Raw genomic sequence first — 24,780 nt, forward strand, 5'->3', positions numbered from 1 at the left:
TGACTGCTTTTTTTGAGCACGTCCTGGCTCAGAACTGTGACAGCCCTGTCTGTCCCCTTAAAAGTCTTCCCTGATGAAGGCTTCAGTTTTTCCTTTCAAAACGTATCAGAGACCAAACCAAATCTCCCGCCGCCCCTCCCCCAAGCTACTAGGCTTATGAACAAAACCTCTCTCATTCTCTTTTCTTAATCTTAAGAAGTGCTGCAGAGCAAAGCTGACCGGCTGCGTTTTAGCAGCCACATCTCTGATCCTCTCTAGTCTCCTATCCACCTACCTACTCCCACCTGACGCAGATAGAGCCTGCTTTGTGCCCTCCGCACCCCGAGCAAGAGTAAACCTCTTGCCTCCGCCCAGCACGAGGGGCTCCGTGAATCCAGCCCCTCCTGGATTTTTAAAAGGACACTGCGCTGGTCGGTCATTGCCAGGAGCCTCCGCAGAGTTTGGGGCCGATAAGAGAGCATCCCTCCCACTGGGCGTGCAGTACGGACAAGCTGAGTACACTCGGATTTTTGGCTGCCTCTTCTGCTAGGGTGGCTGGGGGAAAGGTGCGTCCTCCAAGCGTTCACAATAGAACCTCTGACCCTCTGTCTCCTTCTGTCTCCGTCTCTCCCTTCCTGCTCTGCCTCTCCTCCTCCCCTTTCTCCCACCCCCCCCCGCCCCCTTTCTCTTAAGATGTGGGAGCTCCCCTTCTTTTCCAGACCAGAGAGGGGCGCCTTTCCTGCTCCCTCTCCCCCCTCACCCACCGGTTTTAAAAAGAGAAAAAAATGAGGGGAAAAAAAATCCTACCCGGGAGTAATAGCGAGCGGATCTGCTCGGCGCTGAATGAATGGAAGCTGCGGGGCGGGCCCGCGCGCACTGCCGCCCTGCCCACCATGAGGTCGCCCGGCGGCCTGTAGGGCCCTCGCCAGCCCCTCGCCCTCCTCCCGCCCCGGGTAGAAGCAGCAGACGGCTCCGCGCCCGACGCCCAGGCCGCGGTGGCCGCGGGGAAGGTCGGAGGGAGGGTGGTTTCCTCCCGCCCCACACCCAGTCTCCGAGCCGGATATATAGAGTGTCACGTTTGGGAGCCAAAAGACGAGAGCAGCTTCCTTGAGACTGGAGCACTTCCCGGAGCCCCGGGGAAGGACTGGGATTTCGAGGTCCACTAGTTGAGCACCCCCGCACCCCGGAGAAGCAGGTACTCGGGGTCGCAGTCCGGCCACGCGAGCGCCCACGCCTCTGCCAGCGAGAGCCGGCCGGGGTGGCCCGCAGGCAGGGCGCGGCGGGGTCGAAAGCGAGGGCGGGGCGGCCTCGAGGCCCCGACCGAGGGTGGGCGCAGGGCCAGGCGGGAGCAGTGGGATTTCCGCGGCTCTGCCCTGGAGCTGCCCTCGCAGTCCGCAGTCAATCGCCGGCGGGTTAGCGCGCTGGGCGCCGGCATCACGAGCCGAGGTGGGGCGCGCGGGGGCGGGAAGGGCGCGCGACGGGAAGGGCACGGTTGGGTTAACGCTGGAGTCGCGCCGTGGCCGCGGGCCCATGGGGCAGAGGCACCGACCAGGTCTCGCGGAGGCCTCCTCTGCCCCCCGGGCTGTTCCTGGAGAGAGCAGGCCACGTGGGGCGTGGCGGCTGCCCTCTTTGAGCGCTAGACAAGTCGGGGCGCGCGACTCCGAGCCCTACCCCGGGCTGTGGCCGCACGAATCCTCCTACTCGGGCCTCGCTGCTTACCGACCCCTAGACTGCAATGGGCCTGGGCGGCGTCTTACACCATCAGGTGTGTTCCACCTCTTCTTGCTGGGCCTGGGCGTCTTGGAGAGAGCAGGTAAGCGGGTACCAGATTACCACAGGTGCGGATGGGCTTGAGGGAAGCTGCTCACTCACCCTTGGCGAGTATGATAACCCGCAGGGCAATTCCATGCAATTAAAAGACTAAATGACCATCTTCCTCCTAGAAACCCTAGAAAAACGTCCCACCTGCCAGCCTCCTACTCTTTCACCTCTCGGGATGGGTATAGAATTATGAACACTTATTCTTCCATGGATGGACTACTAGGTGTGAGCAAAAAAGATTCTTTCTGGACCTGCCAGAGCTTTGGCGGCTGGTTGAATTATGTATTGCCCTATTGTGACATGAACAGGGACGAGAGTGGAGACAGCAGAGTGACCAAAATCTCAAGTGAATCGTGTTTTCCTACTTGTTAGAGGCTGCATCAAGAAGTGTTTGACGTGCTGGGCAAAAGAAAATTTGAGAATTACCCTGAGGTTTCAATTACCCATATCTCAGTATCCCTATTCATATGAATTGGAGTTTGGCTGAGATGCGTTTTTTTTTTTTTTTTTTTTTTTTTTGAGATGCGTTTTTAATGAAAAAGGGCAAAGAGACTAAATACAGTTTTAAGTCAGTCACTCAAACGGAAGGAGCAGGTCTTAAAGCAAAATCCATTTTAAGGGCTATTTGTGTGTGAATCTTCTAGGAGATGGGATCGGTTTTTACCAGCCAGACTCAAGACTCACAGCATTTCTTCTGTTGTATTTCTCAGGGTACAGGTCTTTAGAGTACTCGTTTCCCTTTTCTGAGGGCATCTTCTACACCTGTTCTGTTAACAAATTCCTACCTTATTCCTATTTCTGAGTTATAGTTATCTATAAAATTGATATAAATCAGCATGAGTTGGTAAATCTTACAATGAGACATTTCTCCTTAAAAGACGGAGTGTGACGTCTAATTGCAGAAGAGGGAGAAGCTTCTGTTAAGGTGGTGAAAATAAATAAAATACCTCATATCAGAGTCATGGGTATCACTTTGGGGTTTGTGAAGAAAGTCATCTTGAATGTCTCAACATCACCTTGAATGTCTCATCATTTGCTTTACTATCCTCTGAAAATGCAATCAGATGTTACTTCTTTCTGGCAACATCTGGGCAGCCCTAAGAACTCTTTGTGTTAATACTTGTGTGCCTATGAAAACGTACGCATGAACAAGCACAACCTCTGAAGGAACATTGGTGTATCCTGACAGCAGCATGCCGCCTCTGCCAGTCTCTTGTGACATTGTGTTTGGTCTCTTTGAGGACATTCATTACTCTTGAAGAGGAATTCTTAATGCTTTATTTTATTTTCTTAACAGAGCACTTAAGGATCCGATAAAAGCTACAAAATATGAAAAACAAACTTATGCATATTAGCATAGAATTTTATCTACAATTTCAGGAGCTCACAGCCTCTTGGATACCCAGTCACCCAGATGATAGAGGTCCAGAGACCCCAGGCTAGGCCAGCTCACAGGGTCCAGTACCTAGAAGGGCCCCATACTTGGCTTAATGTTCTGCTGTCACTGTCAGCTGTCTTAGTAATTTTTAAACAGGAGCTTCAGATTTTCATCTTATAGTTGCTGCTGCTGCTAAGTCACTTCAGTTGTGTCCGACTCTGTGCGACCCCATAGATGGCAGCCCACCAGGCTCCCCCGTCCCTGGGATTCTCAGGCAAGAACACTGGAGTGGGTTGCCATTTCCTTCTCCAATGCATGAAAGTGAAAGTGAAGTCACTCAGTCCTGTCCAATCCTCAGCGACCCCATGGACTGCAGCCTTCTAGACTCCTCTGTCCATGGGATTTTCCAGGCAAGAGTACTGGAGTGGGGTGCCATTGCCTTCTCCCATCTTATCCTAGACCCTGCAAGTTCTGCAGCCAGTGCTGAGCCCAGGTTCATAAGCCTATTCTGTTACTTCCTGAATAACAGCACTGTTTCAGCAATCCTACGTGACTGGTAAATTCTCTGATACAATCTGAAAGTTAGCTGCCGAAGGCTTCTATCACTAAGTCCTTCTACACCCAGTCTTCTCATTGATAAAACATGACAGACAACATCTACTGCTGTAATCATCTTAACAGGTTGTTGTAAAAACATACAGGTAAAAAGAGCTAATAATTGTTAAACTGTCTACTTACCCTGAACAGTTGTATACTAATAAAGATGGTATTATTACAGACTTACTTTTCTACTCCATGTTTCAGAAGTAGCTTGAGGAAATCTGGTTAAGTACATCAAAAGGGTTGCGGAACTTTTATAACCATTATATTTTGGTGGAAGAAGAAAATAAAAAGTAGCTATGATTTTTAGTATTTTAAGTATTCCTTAAAAATCATTATTTGAGCAAGATTGGAATTGGCAACTAAAAGTACAGAATACCTTTCTGGATCCCAAACATACTTCTAGAATTAAATTGATATTTGGGGAAAGTTCATCCAAAACTGAACAATGAAAAACTGAGTCATTGATTGAAATTTTTTGAGAAGGTAATCCTTTCTGCCTCATTTAACGTTTAGATACTCATATTTTCAAACCCTTGAGCAAAGCACTCTTTTTAAATGTTCTGGGAGATACCTGGCAATGTAAAGTACACCTAGTCACTTAACAGGTTATCTTCGCTTCCGGTACCACTGCGGGAGGAACTGAGAAACCCTGGACAAGTCCTCTGTCCCCACATTCCTCCCTTAATCATTTCCCTCTGACCTCAGAACTTATCCTTACCACAGCTTTCATTCCCAGCATGATGGCAACACACTGGTTGAGGAAGAAATAGACTGAAAGGAAATGGGTCCTTTCTGAAAGAAAGGAAATGGCAACACACAGGGTTGAGAAAGAAAATAAACCGAAAGGAAATGGGTCAGACTTCCATATTAAAGTCTTAAAGTTGAGGCATTAAAAGAAGGTGGATGGGGACTCTTTCATTCAGCTACTCTGTGCAGAGGCATGCTGTGAACTTTAGAGTATTAAGTAACCAAGTCCTGTACTCCATAGATTTATGATATCATTGGCAAGATCGCATATGTAAATATAAGTTGTTTATTAACACACCTGATAAGTTGTTACAAGTCAATATGAGATTAGGCACCAAATGAACGGTACAGAAAATAAATACAATAAGTTCCTAAGAAGAGAGTAAAGTAAACCAAACTGGTTGGTGAAGTTTAAGAGTTACATGAGTTGGTCCTTAAAGTTCCCCTTCTAATAGAGATGAATGAATGAGGCTTTTGGATGATAAGTGTGCAAAAAATGGAAATCTGAAAGGGTGTAAAGTTTCACATAAGAAAAAGGCAGGAGATAAAAAGAACTTTCCACTGGCTAGTTTTAATCATTTAATATGTAATCATTAAGCCCATTCTGTGACCAGACACGGATGACAATTTTCCTGCATTTAGTGTGGAATAAAGCAGATGTGTAAGATCTTTTGGATCTTACAGACATTAAAAAATAAATACATAATAACACATGTTAGAAGTAGTATGGAGAAGAGCAAGGGGCTGTGAAAAAAACGGGCTGATTCCGATTTGGTGCTCTGTGAAGGTCTCTGAAAAGGAAAGATTCAAATTGATATTTGAAGGAGGCACAGGGATTCACTTGGCACAAAAGAAAAAAGGAGGGAAAAGCAATTTAGGTAGAGGAAATAGCAAGTAGGAAATCTGTAAAGCTTGGAAGTGTTCAAGGGATAAAAAGAAGGCACGTGTATTGGAAAAGGGAGTTTCTGAGAGGCTGGACATGAGTGTGTGAGTGTGTGTGTGTGTTGTGGGGGGTGGGGAGGCAGGAGCCTGATCATGCAAATCATCACAGATCTTGATAAAGATTGTGAATTTTATTTTAATGAGAAGCCTTTGAAGACTTTGAAGCCAGAGGGTAATTTACATTTTAAGGATATCTTTGTAGCTGAAATAAGGAGAATGGACTAGCGGGATGAAGAATGAAAAGTAGAATACAGTTAGGACACAGCCACAGACTGTGCTGACAGGGGACATGGAGAGAAGTGGGCACACTAGGGGAAATGGAGAGAAGTGTACACACTTGAAGTGCATCTCATAAGTCGAATTGATAGACCTTGGTGAAAGACGCGGTGAGAGGTGGGGGAGGAAAGAAGCGTAAGAAGAAATTCCTTCAGTAGATACTACTGAGTTTTTATAACTCAAAACTATTGTCCCTGATGCATAGAATTTAGAGTTTTCACAGAAGAACTGAAAAGTGACATGGAAACTGATAATACTGCCTGGTACCTCTGAAAAACACGCCAGGCTGTTGGAAAATGGGGTGAGAGAGAAGAAAATAATATGCTTTTCACTGTATCCTTTGTAATTTTGAGATTATTTATGAAATGTGCACACACTTTATAATTTTCTAAGAAGTTACCACCACAACAAATATGACTGTTGCTTTTCTGACTTGAATACATGTATAGCAACTAGGATAGTCTAAAATGACAAAAACCCAGATAGAAAGGCCTGATCCTTATGAAAGTGATTGCTCTATAGCATAACGTACTCCCTTGCTTAGAAGCTTTCCATTTTTCCACCTTTTTTTGTATCAGTGTTTCCCAGAAATGTAGTCTATGGATCATTAGTTTCGTGGGATGTTGATAATAGTCAGGTAGAGAAAAAGAAACGCTTCCTGATCATGTAAGTGTAAGGAACAATTTAACCCAATTAAGCAGTTTTATGGCAGGAGTCCTCAGAGCCTTTAATACACTAATAATGCACTTTAAGAATCATCAAGAAAGAAGAGGTATTTTATGCCACATTTCCTAAACTTATTTGACCTTGAAATGCTTTTTTTGGCAGAACATCTGACAGAGTCAGCATTAGCCTAACACGCTTTGGGAAATGCTGCCCTATATTAACAGATTAAACCTCTTAACATCCACAGCTTTCTATTAACCATCAACTTCTCTTATCTCTTTCATGCAACTTAGTTGGAAGAAAGCAGAAGACCAGAATTGAATTGACTCTGTTAATAAGCTCAAAATTGATGATGAAAACAATTCCACTGTATGAATCAGTGATAAAATGATATTCACAAGCAAGATCTGCAGTGTGACTAAAAACAGTTTTAAAAAATTTAACTTCTACTTTCCTGGCAAGGCTATGCTGGACCTCTTGAGGGTACATTCTGTCAAGTTTAGATGTACCCATGAAGAAGCTGATGCATAAACAGTGGGTAAGGGCCTCTCATGTCCCATGGTAGTTCTGAGCCTTAGTTTATGTTTGTAGTATATCCCCAACAGGGTACACAGTGTGAACACATAGGATGTCTGCAGGAACAGTGATTTTGCAGTGAATCTCGTTCATCTTTGTTCCTGCTTCCCACTGTATTTGCATGGTGGTGGGCTGGAGGCAGAAGTGCAATTTATGACCAAAGAACAACCGACAGAGCAGAACAGAAGAAATAGTTCACACAGCTATGGACTCTGGCCAGGGCTTCATCCACTCAGTTCTCTAGCCAAGGGGTCCGCAAACAGTGACTCGAGGGCCAATTTTGGCTCCTGCCTATTTTACTATATCTATTGAGCTAAGAATTGTGTTTATATTTTTAAATGGCTTTTAGAAAAGCAAGAATAATGTTCCATGGCACATGAAAGATTTCATAAGTTCACATGTAATATGCATAAATAAAGTTTTATTGGAAATCAGCCAGTGCCGTGCACTAATTCATCCTGTTATCCCATTGCAGCTGCTTTGGTGCTCCACATAATAAGTAGCTGTGATCTGCAAAGCCTAATATATTTACCATCCAACCCTTTATGTAAAATATTTGTCAGCCCTTACTCTAGGCTGTTAACTCATTGGCTGTCAAAATTTTAATAGACTTCTTTTATATATTAGGGGGTAGTCAGTTCAGGCTCAGAGAAGGCAATGGCACTCCACTCCAGTACTCTTGCCTGGAGAATCCCATGGATGGAGGAGCTTGGCGGGCTGTAGTCCATGGGGTCGCTAAGAGTCGGACACGACTGAGCGACTTCACTTTCACTTTTCACTTTCATGCATTAGAGAAGGAAATGGCAACCCACTCCAGTATTCTTGCCTGGAGAATCCCAGGGATGGGGGAGCCTGGCGGGCTGCCGTCCATGGGGTCACACAGAGTCAGATACGACTGAGGCGACTTAGTAGCAGCAGCAGCAGCAGCAGTTCAGGCTGCTATAATAAAGTACCGTAGGATGGGTTGCTTATAAATAACAAGAAAAAACCTGTATTTCTTACAGTTCTGGAGGCTAGTGGTCCAAGATGAAGGCACCAGCAGATGTGATGTCTGGTGAGGACCACTTCCTGGTTCACAAATGTCCTTCTTTCCATCGTAACTTCACATTATGGAACTTCACAAGGGAGTTCTTAGGAGTCTCTTTTATAAGGGCACTAGTCTCATTCACCCGGAGAAGGCAATGGCACCCCACTCCAGTACTCTAGCCTGGAGAATCCCAGGGACCGGGGAGCCTGGTAGGCTGCTATCTATGGGATTGCACAGTCGGATACGACTGAAGTGAATTAGCAGCAGCAACAGTCTCATTCACCAGAGTTCTCTCTTCGAGACATAATGACTTCCCAGAGACCCCACCTTCAAATACCATAAGGTTAGAGACTAGATTTCAACATAGACATTTTGGGAGGATTCAAACATTTCAGTCTATGTCAAAGCTGGAAATACAGATAGGTAAATTGATGGACTAGAAGCTCCTCAAACATTATTGTCATTGGAGTCGTGACAATGTCATTTATTGTGGATAGCTAGTATAGCTAGTCATTGGAAATGGCCCTGATTCTGGGAAAGATTGGGGCAAAAGAAGAGGGCAGCAGAGGTGGAGATGGTTAGATAGCATTACTAACTCAGTGGACATGAATTTGAGCAAACTCTGGGAGATAGGGAAGGACAGGGAAGCCTGGCCTGCTGCAGTTCATGGGGTCACAAAGAGTCAGACACAACTTAGTGACTGAACAACAACAGGATAGTTAGTGTTACCTGCCAATGTAAAGAGCAGAAGGTAGTTTTGAGGTGATAGCTCTTGAAAGTTACTCAGACATTTAAACTCATATGTAAAGGATGGGCTGTCAGATAAACATACCCAGGGTCCAAGAAGTTTAGGGGGTAATTAACCCCGGTATTACTTAGTTGTTGAAGTCTGCTGCTGCTAAGCATGGGTTTCTTGTGAGTAGTCACCTTTGATTATTATTTCAGTAAAGCAAATCTGTATTTTATTAATGCATCCTTTTTGTGAAGAGTGATGGTTTAAGGGTGACAGTCTTAAGTTTGGGATGACAACTATACCTTTCATTATCCCTACCCTGCACTTATTGAGTAAGGATTTTTGGTACAAGACTCCCCAGGTACCTTCATTCATAACCATCACAGCACAGGTACAAATGTGAGAACAGCTGGTCCAGTTGCTTCTGTGGGACTTAGAAACAGAAGATGGAGATGGAGGCTTGTACTTAGGTCTGTCACTGTGGTCACAGAGTCTATCCAGAGGTCAGTATTCCAGGGGAATCAATCAAATAGAATGAAATATGGGGCTTCTTGCCAGCCACATTCATCAGGGTACTTTGCATGACTAATTCAGAGACCTGGCTCTAAAAAAAGGATTGGTTTCAGGTGAGATCTTCATTCAACAGCCAATTTTTCCACTTAAGTCAACACTGTATCAAAGCAAAAATAATATATATATTTTTTTGTGGAACCAACAATATGATTAAGTAGACAGTGAAAAAAATCATCTTACTTTAATCAACAGACACTGAGAATAGCATATATCTATTGTTTTAGTCATGGTTTATTTTAGAACTCCTAGATAATTCTGTATCCTTTACCTCTGAAGTCCAGCAAAAGCCCTTTCTAGCAGCAGCTGGCAATGTATCTCCTCTGGCTTTTGGACATGCTTTCTAATGCATTTTAACTTCACAAGCTCCTCCAGAGATGGCCCCCAATTGTTGAAGCACACACTTGAGGGAAGGACAAGAAGCTCTGCCTTGTGAATCTGTAGAAAAGGCAAAACTCTGACCTGTCCTATCCACTTACCCACCCATTCACCTCAGCGGAGATGCTGGGTCAATAACATTCACTGGTGAATAACAGGATGACCACAGGAGGCAAGAATAATATTTTCTGAGCCAAGAAATGAGAAAAAAGTCATTGTGAAAATGCTCCACATTTTAGATCATTTCAGAAAAATGGTGCTTTATTTATCACAGGTCACATTCCACAAAAGTCAGTGCAAGTTCCCAGTATTTTTGAAGGTAAGATAGTTGGAAATTAGAAAGACCATTAAATTATGTGTCTGGTCCCAATATATTTAAAACCACTAAAGCATTTCAAACAGAATTAGATTCTCCTATATTGTTAAGAAACTGGAATAATCTGCCCAGAAGAATTTGATAATCTGAACGAAAGAAGCTCTGTATAACAATTCACTATGTGTGCACGTATTAAAGTTTTTTCACTATTGTTTTCAAGAAAGAACATTTAATACTAAATAGTGTGTTGGTAATAGCATAATTTTATCCAATAATAAAAGCATTTTAGAGATAGATAATACTCATTTAATAAAAATGGAACTATTTGTCTAAAAATTAAGAGAAATTGTCCACTTAATTCCACATGAAACATAAATGTACATAAGATACCCTGATAAATATTAGTGAAATCAACTTTATGTCTGTGCATTTTTAGTTCTATTATGCTGTAACTGTTGTCTCTTTCTGAATTGACTCACTTCCATTGTGTTTTATTTACACAAGATCTTCAGGACATATCTGTTCTGAAGATAACTGTGTCTTCTGAAGGATGGACTCTTATTCTCTCACCAAAATGCTTTGAGAACATTAAAATCTACTTACAAAACTTCTCCAAGCTGCAGGAGAGTTTGAAAGAGTTAATAGTTCTTGAACTGAGCAGTTTCCTTCTTTCTCAGTAACCTGGACTTGTCAAACCTCTCTCCTTACTAGAATTTTGACATTACTTCTTTCTTTTCTTCTTACTATTTTGGTCCAGTCCTGCCTGAAGCAGTGGTTATGCAAGTGCCACTGAGTGCACTGCTGATCACAGGATTGCACTTTAGGTAAATTTAGGTCTCGGTTTCTTTTAGGACAGTGAAACTTTCTCAAATTAGCCTTCCCCTGAACTCTTAGACATACTATATGTTAGCACATATGCCATCTAATCTTCCATACATAATGGTGAGCAAACGGCTTTGCCTTAACTAACTCAATTCATATTCTAAGTTGTAGAATGTTCAAGTACCATATCTATATTTGATCTAAATTTGTCATTTTATAATGAACAAGCCAGTCCAAAAGACCTGAAGTGACTTGTCACATATCTATTTAATGAATAAGTGTAGAATATTATCCAGATCTTATGACTGCAAATTCCATGATTATTCTGTTTATTCATTCATTCAGTTTACTGAGCATCTACCATGTGTCAGATTGGGTATTCAGTTCAGTTCAGTCGCTCAGTCATGTTGAACTCTGCGACCCCGTGAACTGCAGCACGCCAGGCCTCCCTGTCCATCACCAACTCCTGGAGTTCACTCAGACTCATGTCCATCGAGTCCGTGATGCCATCCAGCCATCTCATCCTCGGTTGTCCCCTTCTCCTCTCGCCCCCAATCCCTCCCAGCATCAGGGTCTTTTCCAATGAGTCAACTCTTCGCATCAGGTGGCCAAAGTACTGGAGTTTCAGCTTTAGCATCATCCCTTCCAAAGAACACCCAGGGCTGATCTCCTTTAGAATGGACTGGTTGGATCTCCTTGCAGTCCAAGGGACTCTCAAGAGTCTTCTCCAACACCACAGTTCAAAAGCATCAACTCTTCGGCGCTCAGTCTTCTTCACAGTCTAACTCTCACATCCATACATGACTACTGAAAAAACCATAGCCTTGACTAGACGGACCTTAGTCAGCAAAGTAATGTCTCTGCTTTTGAATATGCTATCTAGGTTGGTCATAACTTTTCTTCCAAGGAGTAAGCGTCTTTTAATTTTATGGCTGCAGTCAACATCTGCAGTGATTTTGGAGCCCCCAAAAATAAACTCTGACACTGTTTCCACTGTTTCCCCATCTATTTCCCATGAAGTGATGGGGCTGGATGCCATGATCTTCATTTTCTGAGTGTTGAGCTTTCAGCCAACTTTTTCACTCTCCTCTTTCACTTTCATCAAGAGGCTTTTTAGTTCCTCTTCACTTTCTGCCATAAGGGTGGTGTCATCTGCATATCTGAGGTGATTGATATTTCTCCTGGCAATCTTGATTCCAGCTTGTGTTTCTTCCAGTCTAGCGTTTCTCATGATGTACTCTGCAAAGAAGTTAAATAATCAGGGTGACAATATACTGCCTTGAGGTACTCCTTTTCCTATTTGGAACCAGTCTGTTGTTCCATGTCCGGTTCTAACTGTTGCTTCCTGGCCTGCATACAGATTTCTCAAGAGGCAGGTCAGGTGGTCTGGTATTCCCATCTCTTTCAGAATTTTCCACAATTTATTGTGATCCACATAGTCAAAGGCTTTGGCATAGTCAATAAAGCAGAAATAGATGTTTTTCTGGAACTCTCTTACTTTTTTGATGATCCAGCGGATGTTGGCAATTTGATCTCTGGTTCCTCTGCCTTTTCTAAAACCAGCTTAGGCTCTGCAAATATAGTGGTAAGCTAGTTATAAGCTGCCATTAAGCTTTAGTGCCCTCTATTCATTGAACATTTTTTAGCCAGTTAAAACTTTGGAGTTTGTGAAACCTTTCAGCAAAGACCCTCAGTGTAAAAATATAAGATACTCATATATTTTTATTTCCTGTTTTTTCCCCTCCTAACCAGCTTCAGCAAATGATTTAGCTTCCCATGACCCTGAGCAGTTAACACCAAGAAGAGAGTGATGGGATTAAAATAGAAATGGAATTAAAATGAATTAAAGTCCACAGGAAAGATAATGAAAATTTTCCCCAAGGAACAGTGTTCTCCTGTATCCACCAAAAGTCCTGAGGATTAACTAGCCTGTGTCACCTTCCTCTTAGTCACTCACTCTTTCCCCAAATTGCCATGGATGGAGATCATTCTTCATGCTTCCTCCTTTCCTTTCTGCCCTTTAAGATAGGTAACACAATCTCTTTGTGTTTTAAGTAGTTAACTGTTAATCATAGTGGAAAAAAGAAATGGAAGAGCAGAAACAACCAATGTGGGCAAGTTATAGTTTTAGAATGATACTTTTGAGTCTTGATGGAGGGCCAGTAGTTAGGCACTGACTTCCTGTGTGATGACATGTGGACACCCCATTATCTTCAACCATCCAACTTTATTTCTACAAGTGAGATCAAAAGCCAATCCTCTGTTTGAAATAATCCTCACCTATACTCTTAAGTACTAACCTCATAGTTCAGTTGGTAAAGAATCTGCCTGCAGTGCAGGAAACCTGGGTTCAATTCCTGGGTTGGGAAGATCCCCTGGAAAAGGAAATGGTGACCCACTCCAGTATTCTTGCCTGGAGAATCCCATGGACAGAGGAGCTGGCAGGCTACAGACCACGGGGTCACAAGAGTCGGACACAACTTAGCAGCTAAACCACCATCACCATACTCTTAAATCTGGATGAGGGTATTTGCCTGATGGGGACATTTATAGTTTTCAACAGATTTTCAAAGGGGTCATAATCAAAGCAAGATGGGGAACCACTGCCTTAGGAACAATCAAATGACCATTTTACCTCCCTGAAGACCTCCAGACTCAGGAAAGATCCCTTCTGAGAATTTCTCACAAGGACCATAGAGCTGTTCTGGATGCTTAGGTTTTCTTGATCCATTTTCAGTGTGTCACACAATCCAGAATGTTCCATTGTTCCAAAACAGAAAAAGGATCATGTCATTCCCTTGCCTAAACCTTCTGTGTTCCCCATTCCCTAGAGCAGCCTTTCAAAGTATGTGAGATGCTGGTTGAAGTAGGTGTGGGTGGGAGGCCTCCCTAACGCAGAAGCACTTTGAGCATCACCCGTCCTTCCTGCATCTCAGAAATCTGGAGCCTCGAAAAAGCAAGGAGTTGAAAGGTTGGTTCCTTCCCAAGACTATGAGAGGAGCAACTATTTTAAGCCTCTTCTCGGCTTGTAGGTGCCATCTTCTCTCTGTATCTTCACATCCCCTTCTCTCAGGTATGTCTGTGTGTCCAAACTTCCTTTTTCATTAGGATACCAGTCATATTGGATTAGGGACCCATTCTACTTCAGTACGGTTTCATCCTAATAAGTTACCTCTATGATAATCCTATTTCTAACTTATGTCACATTCTGAGATACTACAGTTGAGGATTTTAACGTTTGAATTTTGGAGGACACAATTCAACCCATAACACCCAGGAAAATGTGGTGATGAAGCTCTGTCTACAAGGCACTTTAGTGTTACTCAAACAAAACAAAACCTCCACAAAAAGCAAATAAGAACAAACAACATGAAACCAACACCAAAACCAAAAACAGAAAAAGAAGAAATGAACACTTCAAAACTATACATTTTAGATATGGATTAATAATGAACACAGGTAATAACTATTCTCTTCTTTCTTCTCGTGTTTTTAATTTTTTTTATGAGATATAACTTATATGTGAAAGAGTGAATGTGTCATAAATACAGCAAGCAGTTCTCAGATTTCAGTTTCCAGATTATAAAGAAAAACACTACCAACTTTCCACACACTGCCATCCTGTCATCACCTGCTGCTGCTGCTAAGTCACTTCAGTCGTGTCTGACTCTGTGTGACCTCCTAGATGGCAGCCCACCAGGCTCCCCCGTCCCTGGGATTCTCCAGGCAAGAATACTGGAGTGGGTTGCCATTTCCTTCTCAAATGCACGAAAGTGAAAAGTCAAAGTGAAGTCGCTCAGTTGTGTCCGACCCTCAGTGACCCCAGGGACTGCTGCCCACCAGGCTCCTCCATCCATGGGATTTTCCAGGCAAAAGTACTGGAGTGGAGTGCCATGTCATCACCTATTGCCCCCCAAAGTAACCATTACACTGACCTGTAAGTCATCGGTTGATGAGTGGTGGTGGTTTGGTCACTACGTTGTGTCCAACTCTTGTGACTCCATGGACTGTGGCCTGCCAGGCTCCTCTGTCCATATGATTCCCTAGACAAGAATACTGGAGTGGGTTGCCATTTCCTTCTCCCAGGCATCTTCCTGATCCAGGAATCGAATCCACCTCTCCTGCTTTGCAGGTGGATTCTTTACCAACTGAGTCACCAGGGAAGCCCAAGTCATTGATTAACAAGATTCAAAGATAGATTAGTTTTGCTAGGTTTGGAGTTTTATATATAAGTAAAATACAGTGTGAGTTATTTTGTGTCCAGCTTATTCACTCAACATTATGTTTTTAAGATTCTTTCAGGGCTTTGTGTATTCATTCACATTGCTGTCTATTATTCCGAATGTGAATATACCACATTTAATTTATCTTCTACTGTTGATGACAAGTTGGGTAGTTTCCACTATAGAGTTCTTGGGAATAGTGCTACTAAGAACTTTCTTATGAATGTCTTTTGCTGAACAAATGTACAAACTGCAGATGGGAATACCTCTATATGGAACTGATTTATGTAGAGAGCTTTAATAAAAACTGCCAAAGGGTTTACCAAAGTGGTTTTACAGTGTATACTCCCAGAAGCAGTAGTCAAGAGGTTCTACTTGTTCCATCTGTCAATACAAATTGACATTTCTTCATGTGTCCTTTGCCTGTTTTTTTCATTTTATCCATTTCAGTGGGAGAATAGTTGTATGACATAGTACCTTTGCTTATATTTTTCTGGTGACTGACAGTGGAGCACCATTTTGTACATTGGCCGTTTGGATATCTTTTCTTGAGATGTGCCCACGTTTTTCCCCATTTGTTTATCAGGTTTATTATTTATTGGGTAATTTTTTCATGACTTGTGCATATACTTTATCTATCTTGGTGCAATTCCTTTATTAGATGTATGTAATTTGAACACCTTCTTCCAATCTGTCACTTGCCTTTTTTTCCACTGAATTTTCAAATATGTAATTTGAATACCTTCTTCCAATCTGTCACTTGCTTTTTTATACTCTCATTAAAGCTTTAGTGAGCAAGGCTTTGCCCACTGGAGCAAAACCCAGTTTTCACCACCCAGTCCCTCCCACCAGGAAGCTTACAGAAGCCTCTTAGCCTCATCCACTAGAGAGCAGATTGAAGAAGCAAGAAGAACCACAATCTCACAGCTAGAACAAAAACCACATTCAGTTCAGTCAGTTCAGTCGCTCAGTCGTGTCCGACTCTTTGTGACCCCATGAATCGCAGCACGCCAAGCCTCCCTGTCCATCACCAACTCCTGGAGTTCACTCAGACTCCCATTCATCGAGTCAGTGATGCCATCCAGCCATCTCATCCTCTGTTCTCCCCTTCTCCTCCTGCCCCCAATCCCTCCCAGCATCAAAGTCTTTTCCAATGAGTCTACTCTTCGCATGAGGTGGCCAAAGTATTGGAGTTTCAGCTTTAGCATCATTCCTTCCAAAGAAATCCCAGGGTTGATCTCCTTCAGAATGGACTGGTTGGATCTCCTTGCAGTCCAAGGGACTCTCAAGAGTCTTCTCCAACACCACAGTTCAAAAGCATCAATTCTTTGGCTGTCAGCCTTCGTCACAGTCCAACTCTCACATCCATACATGACCACTAGAAAAACCATAGCCTTGACTAGATGGACCTTAGTTGGCAGAGTAATGTCTCTGCTTTTGAATATGCTATCTAGGTTGGTCATAACTTTTCTTCCAAGGAGTAAGTGTCTTTTAATTTCATGGCTGCAATCACCATCTGCAGTGATTTTGGAGCCCCCCAAAATAAAGTCTGACACTGTTTCCACTGTTTCTACATCTAAAAACCACATTAGAGAAAGTTAATCAGGATGAAAAAGCAGAGAGTTATGTCCCAGATGAAGGGACAATATAAAACCCCAGAAAAACAATGAAATGAAGTGGCGATAGGCACCTTTCAGACAAAATAACTCAGAATAATGATAGTGAAGATGATCCAGGATGTCAGAAACAGAATGGAGAAGATGCAAGAAATGTTTACCAAAGACCTAGAAGAAATAAAGAATAAACAAACAGAGATGAACAATATACTAGAAGGAATCAATAGCAGAAAAACTGAGGCAGAAAATGGGTAAGTGACCTGGAGGACAGAATGGTGGAAATCACTGCCACAGAACAGAATATAGAAAAAAAAAAAAAAAGACAGCCTAAGAGACCTCTGGGACAACATTAAATGCACCAACATTCATATAATAGGCTTCCCAGAAGGAGAAGAGAGAACCTGAGAAAATATTTGAAAGCATAATAGCTGAAAACTTCCCTAACATGGAAAGGAAATTGTTGTCAACCAAGTCTAGGAAGTGCAGAGAGTCCCAGGGAGGATAAACCCAAGGAGGAACACAACAAGACACATAGTAATCAAACTGACAAAAATTAAAGACAAAGATTAATATTAAAAGCAACAAGAGAAAAACAACAGATAATATATAAGGGAACTCCCATCAGGTTATCAGCTGATTTTTCAACAGAAGCTCTATAAGCCAGAAGGGAATGGCATGATATATTTAAAGTGATGAAAGGGAAGAACCTACAACTAAGAATACTCTACCAGCAACACTCTCATTCAGATTTGATAGAGATATCAAAAGCTTTCCAGACAAGCAAATGTTAAGGAGAATTCAGTGCCACCAAACCAGCTTTACAGCAAATGCTAAAGGAACTTCTCTAGGCAGGAAGCACAAGAGAAGGAAAAGATCCATACAAAATAAGCCCAAAAGAATTAAGAAAGTGGAAATAGAATCATGCATATCGATAATTACATTAAATGTAAATGGATTCAATGCACCAACTGGCTGGGTAGGGAAAACATGTACATGTATGCATTTCCACTTACTGCATCACTCAGCTTAACCCCCCAAATTGTGTGTTAAGTGTTTCATATTGGTAGGTTAACAGTGTTCCCATTATGGCTTTATTTTTTGTCTGGCTACTGATTGTGAAAACTGATAAACATCTTTTCCTATTGTGATCATGTAACTATTATTCACTTAATCCTGTTATATCATGATTGGTCAGTGGAAAAATAATAGAATTTTATATCTCCAAAATTACAATTTAATAGAAAACTTGCAATTACTTTTTAAAATCCAAATGCATATCAGAATTATCTTGAAATTTTTTGAAAAATACAAATGCCCAAGTATTGCCATTTTTTCTCCAGAGCTCCAGATATGTTTCTAATGAGCAGTCATGTTTAAAAACAACTGGACTATATGATGATCTTTTACTTTTGTGTAGTTTGTTTCACTTTTTCTATTTCATATTCAGTGCCCTCATTTCATTTGGTGTATGTTTTCCAATTTCATCATCTCTATTTTTTTTTATGTTCTTTCTCAAGCCTTTATCAAGTATAGTAGAAAAGCTTGTGTGTGTGTGTGTGTGTGTGTGTGTGTAGTATGTATAATATATATATTTTAGAAATCTTATGAGTTTTTGTCTAAGAAATTTATGACATTTTGATTCTACTTGTTTGACTTAGTATGGATAGAATGCTAGATTTCTTATTTTTTAAAAAATAGATATGCAACAAGCAGCAAAAATTTACTGTATAGCACCAGGAACTATAGTCCATATCTTGCAATAATCAATAATGCAAAATAATCTGAAAAATAATATGTGTGTATGTATAATGGAATCACCTGAAATATTATGTCAACTATACTTCAATCAAATGTATATATTAAAAAATGAGTCAAAGTATAAAATTTAAAACAAATTGGGCCCTAGATATAGTGACTATGGATGAAGAAAATTGCTGTCTTAATAGCATGATGAGTTCATCACCAAACATGGAGAACAACAATCAAAAGGCTTGTCTTTGGTTTTTAAGGCAGATAAACAAAGGGGTTACGAGCCTCCATGAAACCTATACACTAATGTCTCACTAGTTTCCCCGGTTCACTTCTATATGGAAGAGAGATGAAGTAAGGAGAAATCAAAGATAGAGAGATTTAGTGGGCCTGTCATTCTTTCATGAATTCAATCAACATTTTTAAGTTGTTTGCAAACCAGTAGACAAAACAGACAAATAAATAGCCAATTCCATGTAAGCTGATGTTTCCTGGAGGCTCAGAGAGTTTGGCCGGTCTATATCTCCAACAGAGTGAGGCAACAATCGGGAACCGCTTCCCACAAGAAGTCAGTCTGTGCTTTGGACAGGACAAAGGCATATGGTTGGGTGAAGGGGGCATGGCCTCTGGCACTAGTCTACAAACTATGTGAACTAGGGTAAATCACTTTAATTTTTCTGTGCCTTGGTTCCTACTTGTAAAATGAGGTTTATAATAGTAAGTATTGTTAAATTGTGCTGACTCCTAGGTTAATACAGGTAAACCATTTAGAAGAGTGATTGGCTCAATGAGTTGAGCTATTGTCACGTGGGAGAGTTAGAGAATTACATGGGCCCTGCAGAGAAACAAAGAGGTATTATCTATAGTAGTGGCTCCCAACTTTTCTCGCATGAGGGACCAGTTTTGTGGAAGACAGTTTTTCCACAGACTGGGGATATGGGATGGCTTCAGGATGATTCATGCACATTACGTTCATTGTGCACTTAAACTCTATTATTATCGAGGTGTGCTCAGTCGCTCAGTCATTTCCAACTCTTTGCAACACCTTGGACTGTAGCCTTCTAGACTCCTCTCTCCGTGGGATTTTTCAGGCAATGATACTGGAGTGAGTTGCCATTTCCTTCTCCAGGGGATCTTCCTGACCCAGGGATCGAACCTGCATCTCTTGCACCTCCTGCATCGCTGGCATATTCTTTACCACTGAGCCATCAGGGAAGCTAACTCATTTCTTGTGCACTTTAATTGTCTTATTACATTGTGATATATAGTGAAATAATTATACAACTCACCATAATGCAAAACCAGATCATCAGGCACTCAATTCTCATAAGAAGCATGCAACCTAGACCCCTTACATGTGTAGTTCACAATAGGGTTTGTGCTCCTGTAGGAATGATCTGACAGGAGGTGGACCTCAGACAGTAATGTGTGTGATGGGGAGCAGTTCTAAGTACAGATGGAGCTTTTCTTGCTTGCCTTCCCCTCACCTCTGCTGTGCAGCCCAGTTCCTAACAGACCATGGACAGTTACCAGTCCATGACTGGGGGGTTCGGGACCCCTGATTTATAACAGATAAGTCCAATGTGAGAAGAGAGGAGAGAAGAGCAGACCAGGGCTCAGGAGTCTAAACTATTGTCCTGATTCTGCCCCCTGCTCACTTAGTGTCTATGTCTGTATTAGAAAATGACTGGATTATCTCCAAAGTTCCTCCCAGCTCTCAAACTCTAGGGTTCTGTGGCTCCTGCTGAGGTAGGCTTAATAAATATCATTTGGGTTCTGGTTTGTTGTTGTCGTTCAGTTGCTCAGTCGTGTCTGACTCTTTGCAACCCCATGGACTATAGCATGCCAGGCTTCCCAGTCCTCCACTACCTTCAGAATCTGCTCAAACTCATGTCCCTTGAGTCAGTGATGCCATCCAACCATCTCATCCTCTGTCAACCCCTTCTCTTCCTGCCCTCAATTTTGCCCAGCATCAGGGTCTTTTCCAATGAGTCAACTCTTTGCATCAGGTGGGCAAAGTATTAGAGCTTTAGCTTAAGCACCAGTGCTTCCAATGAATATTCAGGGTTGATTTCCTTTAGGATTGACTGGTTTGATCTCCTTGATATTCAGGGGACTCTCAAGAGTCTTTTCCAGCACCACAGTTCAAAAGCATCAATTCTTTGGCACTCTGCCTTCTTTATGGTCCAGCTCTTATATCTGTACATGACCACTGGAAAACCATAACTTTGACTATATGGGCCTTTGTTGGCAAGGTGATCTCTTCTCTTTTTATACTGTCTAGGTTTGTCATAGCTTTTCTTCCAAGGAGCCGGTGTCTTTTCATTTCATGGCTGTAGTCACCAGTGGTAAAGAAATTTAAAAAAGAAAGAAAATTCTATTATGAGATTTCCAGTTGAGTGACTAGGTGAGCACTGATTCATTTCAAAAGAAATTGCAAGGCATGAAGAGACTGGTGTATGGAGACTGGGAATGATGTAGCACAGATTCATGGATAGAATTTTTAGGTTGAAAGAAACCATTTCTATCATTTTAATTCAGGGTGGTGGAGAGGCAGTGCGTTTCAGTGGCTCACAATGATTATAGAAACAGAAGCTCAGTGGTCAGGGCCCAGGCTTGACTCTTTCTGGAAGGTTACTTAAGTGCTCTGTTTCTTCATCTTTAAAATGCAGATAAAATGCAGGCTGAACTGTGCACAATGGCCATTTGTAGGTCACGATGGTTGACTGTTGGCAATTTCTCATCTTCAACCTAATAATAGACACAAGTAAAGAATCTGCCTGCCAATGAAGGAGACGTACGAGGTTCAGTTTTAACTCCTGGATCAGGAAGATCCCCTGGAGCAGGAAATGGCAACCCACTCCAGTATTCTTGCCTGGGAAATCCCATGGACAGAGGAGCCTGGCGGGCCACAATCCATCGAGCCACCAAGAGTCGGCCATGACTGAGTGACTGAGCTCTCAACACACTGAGAAATAAAAAAATTGAACAATCTAAAGGCAGCAGTTAATACAGGATAAGGTGCCATAGAAATAATGTCCTCATTAGTAAACCTATTTTACTTGTTTGGCATTTATTGCACCAGGTTTTATTTGGTGAGAACAATAGGCATTGCATAATGCCTCTATTTAAGCCTCTTTTCCTTCCTTTGATATAGGCCTTGGTTAAGCAATTAGTCTGTCAAAGTACCACTGTATTCACTTTCAGGATGGCTACCACTACCAGTTTGCTTGTTTCTAGTGCTTTCATCAAACAGGCATGTAACTACTCCAAAGGGAATTTTAACATCAAAGCTCCTGGGTTGAAACTAGCTTTCTCTACCTCTTTTCCTCAAACCACCCACTCCCTCCCCATCCCAGCCGTTGGCATCCTCAGGCATAGTTTCTACCTCCCTCAGAGTGTAATGCCACACATCATCTGAGGACCCTCAACATTACAGTCACCAGACTGGTCCTCAGGGAGGTGAAAGGAGCAGGGGTTTCTAAGAGTGGTCCTGCATGGAAGCCCAAAGGAGGAGCTAACTGAGGAATACGAGAGAAGTAACAAAAACAGAACGTTTTCTATTTGAACAGGAAGAAGAAAATATGTCCTGAGTAAAAGCAGTATACCAGCTACAGTTCCTTACAAAACTGTTTACTGATCATTGCCTGGCATCATTTGTGTATTAACCATGATTCATGGGGTTGGATTGATGTAAGCCCTGCCATGTGATTTGTCTTCTTACTTTCTTTATTGTGTGTTTTGAAGAACTCTTCATGTCAGTAAATTTACCAAGTGTTTTCTCTTTGTCCTAGACTTTTATGTCTTGTTTAAAGACATCCTTCCCTATCTGTTTTGGTTTTTAAGTAATCAGTTTGTAAACTTCTTCCTCAGTGAGACTGTGATTTAAGACTCAAGGTTTAATCAGTTCAGTTCAGTCGCTCAGTCATGTCAGTCTGTGCGACCCCATGGACTGCATGGACAGGCTTCCCTGTCCATCACCAACTACTAGTGATATCATCCAACTGTCTCATCCACTGTCGTCCCCTTCTCCTCCTGCCTTCAATCTTTCCCAGCATCAGGGTCTTTTTAAAGGGGTCAGTTCTTTCCATCAGTTGGCCAGATAATATTGGAGCTTCAGCTTCAGCATCAATCCTTCCAATGAATATTCAGGACTGATTTCCTTTAGGATTGACTGGTTTGATATCCTTGCAGTTCAAGGGACTCTGAAGAGTCTTTTCCAATACCACAGTTCAAAAGAATCAATTCTTTGGCACTCAGATTGCTTTATGGTCCAACTCTCACATTCATACAGTTCAGTTCAGTTCAGTCGCTCAGTCGTGTCTGACTCTTTGCGACCCCATAGACTGCAGCACGTCAGATATAGCTGTCCATCAACAACTCCTGGAGTTCACTCAAACTCATGCCCACTGAGTCGGTAATGCCATCCAACCTTCTCATACTCTGTTGTCCCCTCTTCTCCACCTTCAATCTTGCCCAGTATCAGGGTCTTTTCAAATGAGTCAGCTCTTCGCATCAGGTGCCCAAAGAATTGGAGTTTCAGCTTCAACATCAGTCCTTCCAATGAACACTCAGAACCGATCTCCTTTAGGATGGACTGGTTGGATCTCCGTGCTGTCCAAGGGACTATCAAGAGTCTTCTCCAACACCACAGTTCAAAAACAATAATTCTTAGGTGCTCAGCTTTCTTTATAGTCCAACTCTCACATCCATACATGACTACTGGAAAAACCATGGCTTTGACTAGATGGACCTTTTTTGGCAAAGTAATGTCTGCTTTTTAATATGCTGTCTAGGTTGGTTATAGCTTTCCTTCCAAGGAGCAAGCATTTTTTAAATTCACAGCTGCAGTCACCATCTGCAGTGATTTTGGAGCCCAAAAAATAAAGTCTGCCACTGTTTCCACTGTTTTCCCATCTATTTCCCATGAAGTAATGGGACTAGATGCCATGATACTTGTTTTTTGAATGCTGACATTTAAGACAACTTTTTCACTCTCCTCTTTTACTTTCATCAAAAGGCTTTTTAGTTCCTTTTCACTTTCTTCTGTAAGGGTGATGTCATCTGCATGTCATCTGAGGTTATTGATATTTCTCCTGGTAATCTTGATTCCAGCTTGTGCTTCATCCAACCTGGCATTTCACATAATGTACTCTGCATATAAGTTGATTAAACTGTGTGACAATGTACAGCCTTGACAGACTCCTTTCCCAGTGTGGAACCAATCTGTTGTTCCATGTCCAGTTCTAACTGTTGCTTCCTGGCCTGCATACAGATTTCTCAGGAGGCAGGTAAGGTGGTCTGGTATTCCCATCTCTTGAAGAATTTTCCACATTTTGTTGTGATCCAAATAGTCAAAGGCTTTGGCATAGTCAATAAAGCAGAAATAGATATTTTTCTGGAACTCTCTTGCTTTTTCAATGATCCAGCGGATGTTGGCAATTTGATCTCTGGTTCCTTTGCCTTTTCTAAGTCCAACTTGAACATCTGGAAGTTCACGGTTCACATACTGTTGAAGCCTTGCTTGGAGAATTTTGAGCATTACTCTGCTAGCGTGTGAGATGAGTGCAGTTGTGCAATAGTTTGAGCATTCTTTTGCATTGCCTTTTCTTTGGGATTGGAACGAAAACTGACCTTTTCCGATCCTGTGGCCACTGCTGAGTTTTCCAAATTTGTTGGCATATTCAATGTAGCATTTTCACAGCATCATCTTTTAGGATTTGAAATAGCTCAGCTGGAATTCCATTACCTCCACTAGCTTTGTTTGTAGTGATGCTTCCTAAGGCCCTCTTGACTTTTGTCTTCCAGGATGTCTGGTTTTAGGTGAGTGATCACACTATCATGATTATCTGGGTCATGAAGATCTTTTTTGTATAGTTCTTCTCTGTATTCTTGCCACCTCTTCTTAATATCTTCTGCTTCTGTTAGATCCACACCATTTCTGTCCATTATTGTGCCCATCTTACATGAAATGTTCACTTGGCATCTCTAATTTTCTTGAAGAGATCTCAAGTCTTCCCCATTCTATTGTTTTCCTCTATTTCTTTGCATTGATCACTGAGGAAGGCTTTCTTTTCTCCTTGCTATTCTTTGGAACTCTGCATTCAGATGGGTATATCTTTCCTTTTCTACTTTGCCTTTTGCTTCTCTTCTTTTCTCAGTTATTTGTAAGGCCTCCTCTGAGCATTTTGCCTTTTTGCATTTCTTTTTCTTGAGGATCATCTTAATCACTGCCTCCTATACAATGTCATGGATCTCCGTCCACAGTTCTTCAGGCACTTTGTCTATCAAATCTGTCTGATTCAAGGTTACAATTAGTCTGTTTCCTCCTATTGGTGTCAATGCAATGATACAGTTC

General features: G+C 42.1%; 1 protein-coding gene across 1 annotated transcript in view; it reads left to right on the plus strand.

Annotated features, from left to right (window-relative positions):
* Positions 1-756: 756 nt before the first annotated feature.
* Positions 757-24,780, plus strand: part of LOC120861138 (fatty acyl-CoA reductase 2) — a 178,065-nt gene continuing 154,041 nt past the window's right edge. Inside the window, exon 1 of the mRNA XM_040236774.1 lies at positions 757-1,174. The gene's annotated coding sequence lies outside the window, so the exon portion shown is untranslated. The remainder of the gene's footprint in view (positions 1,175-24,780) is intronic.

Source organism: Oryx dammah, unplaced genomic scaffold (genome assembly GCF_014754425.2).
Source record: "Oryx dammah isolate SB20612 unplaced genomic scaffold, SCBI_Odam_1.1 HiC_scaffold_11229, whole genome shotgun sequence".
Classification (NCBI taxonomy): domain Eukaryota; kingdom Metazoa; phylum Chordata; class Mammalia; order Artiodactyla; family Bovidae; genus Oryx; species Oryx dammah.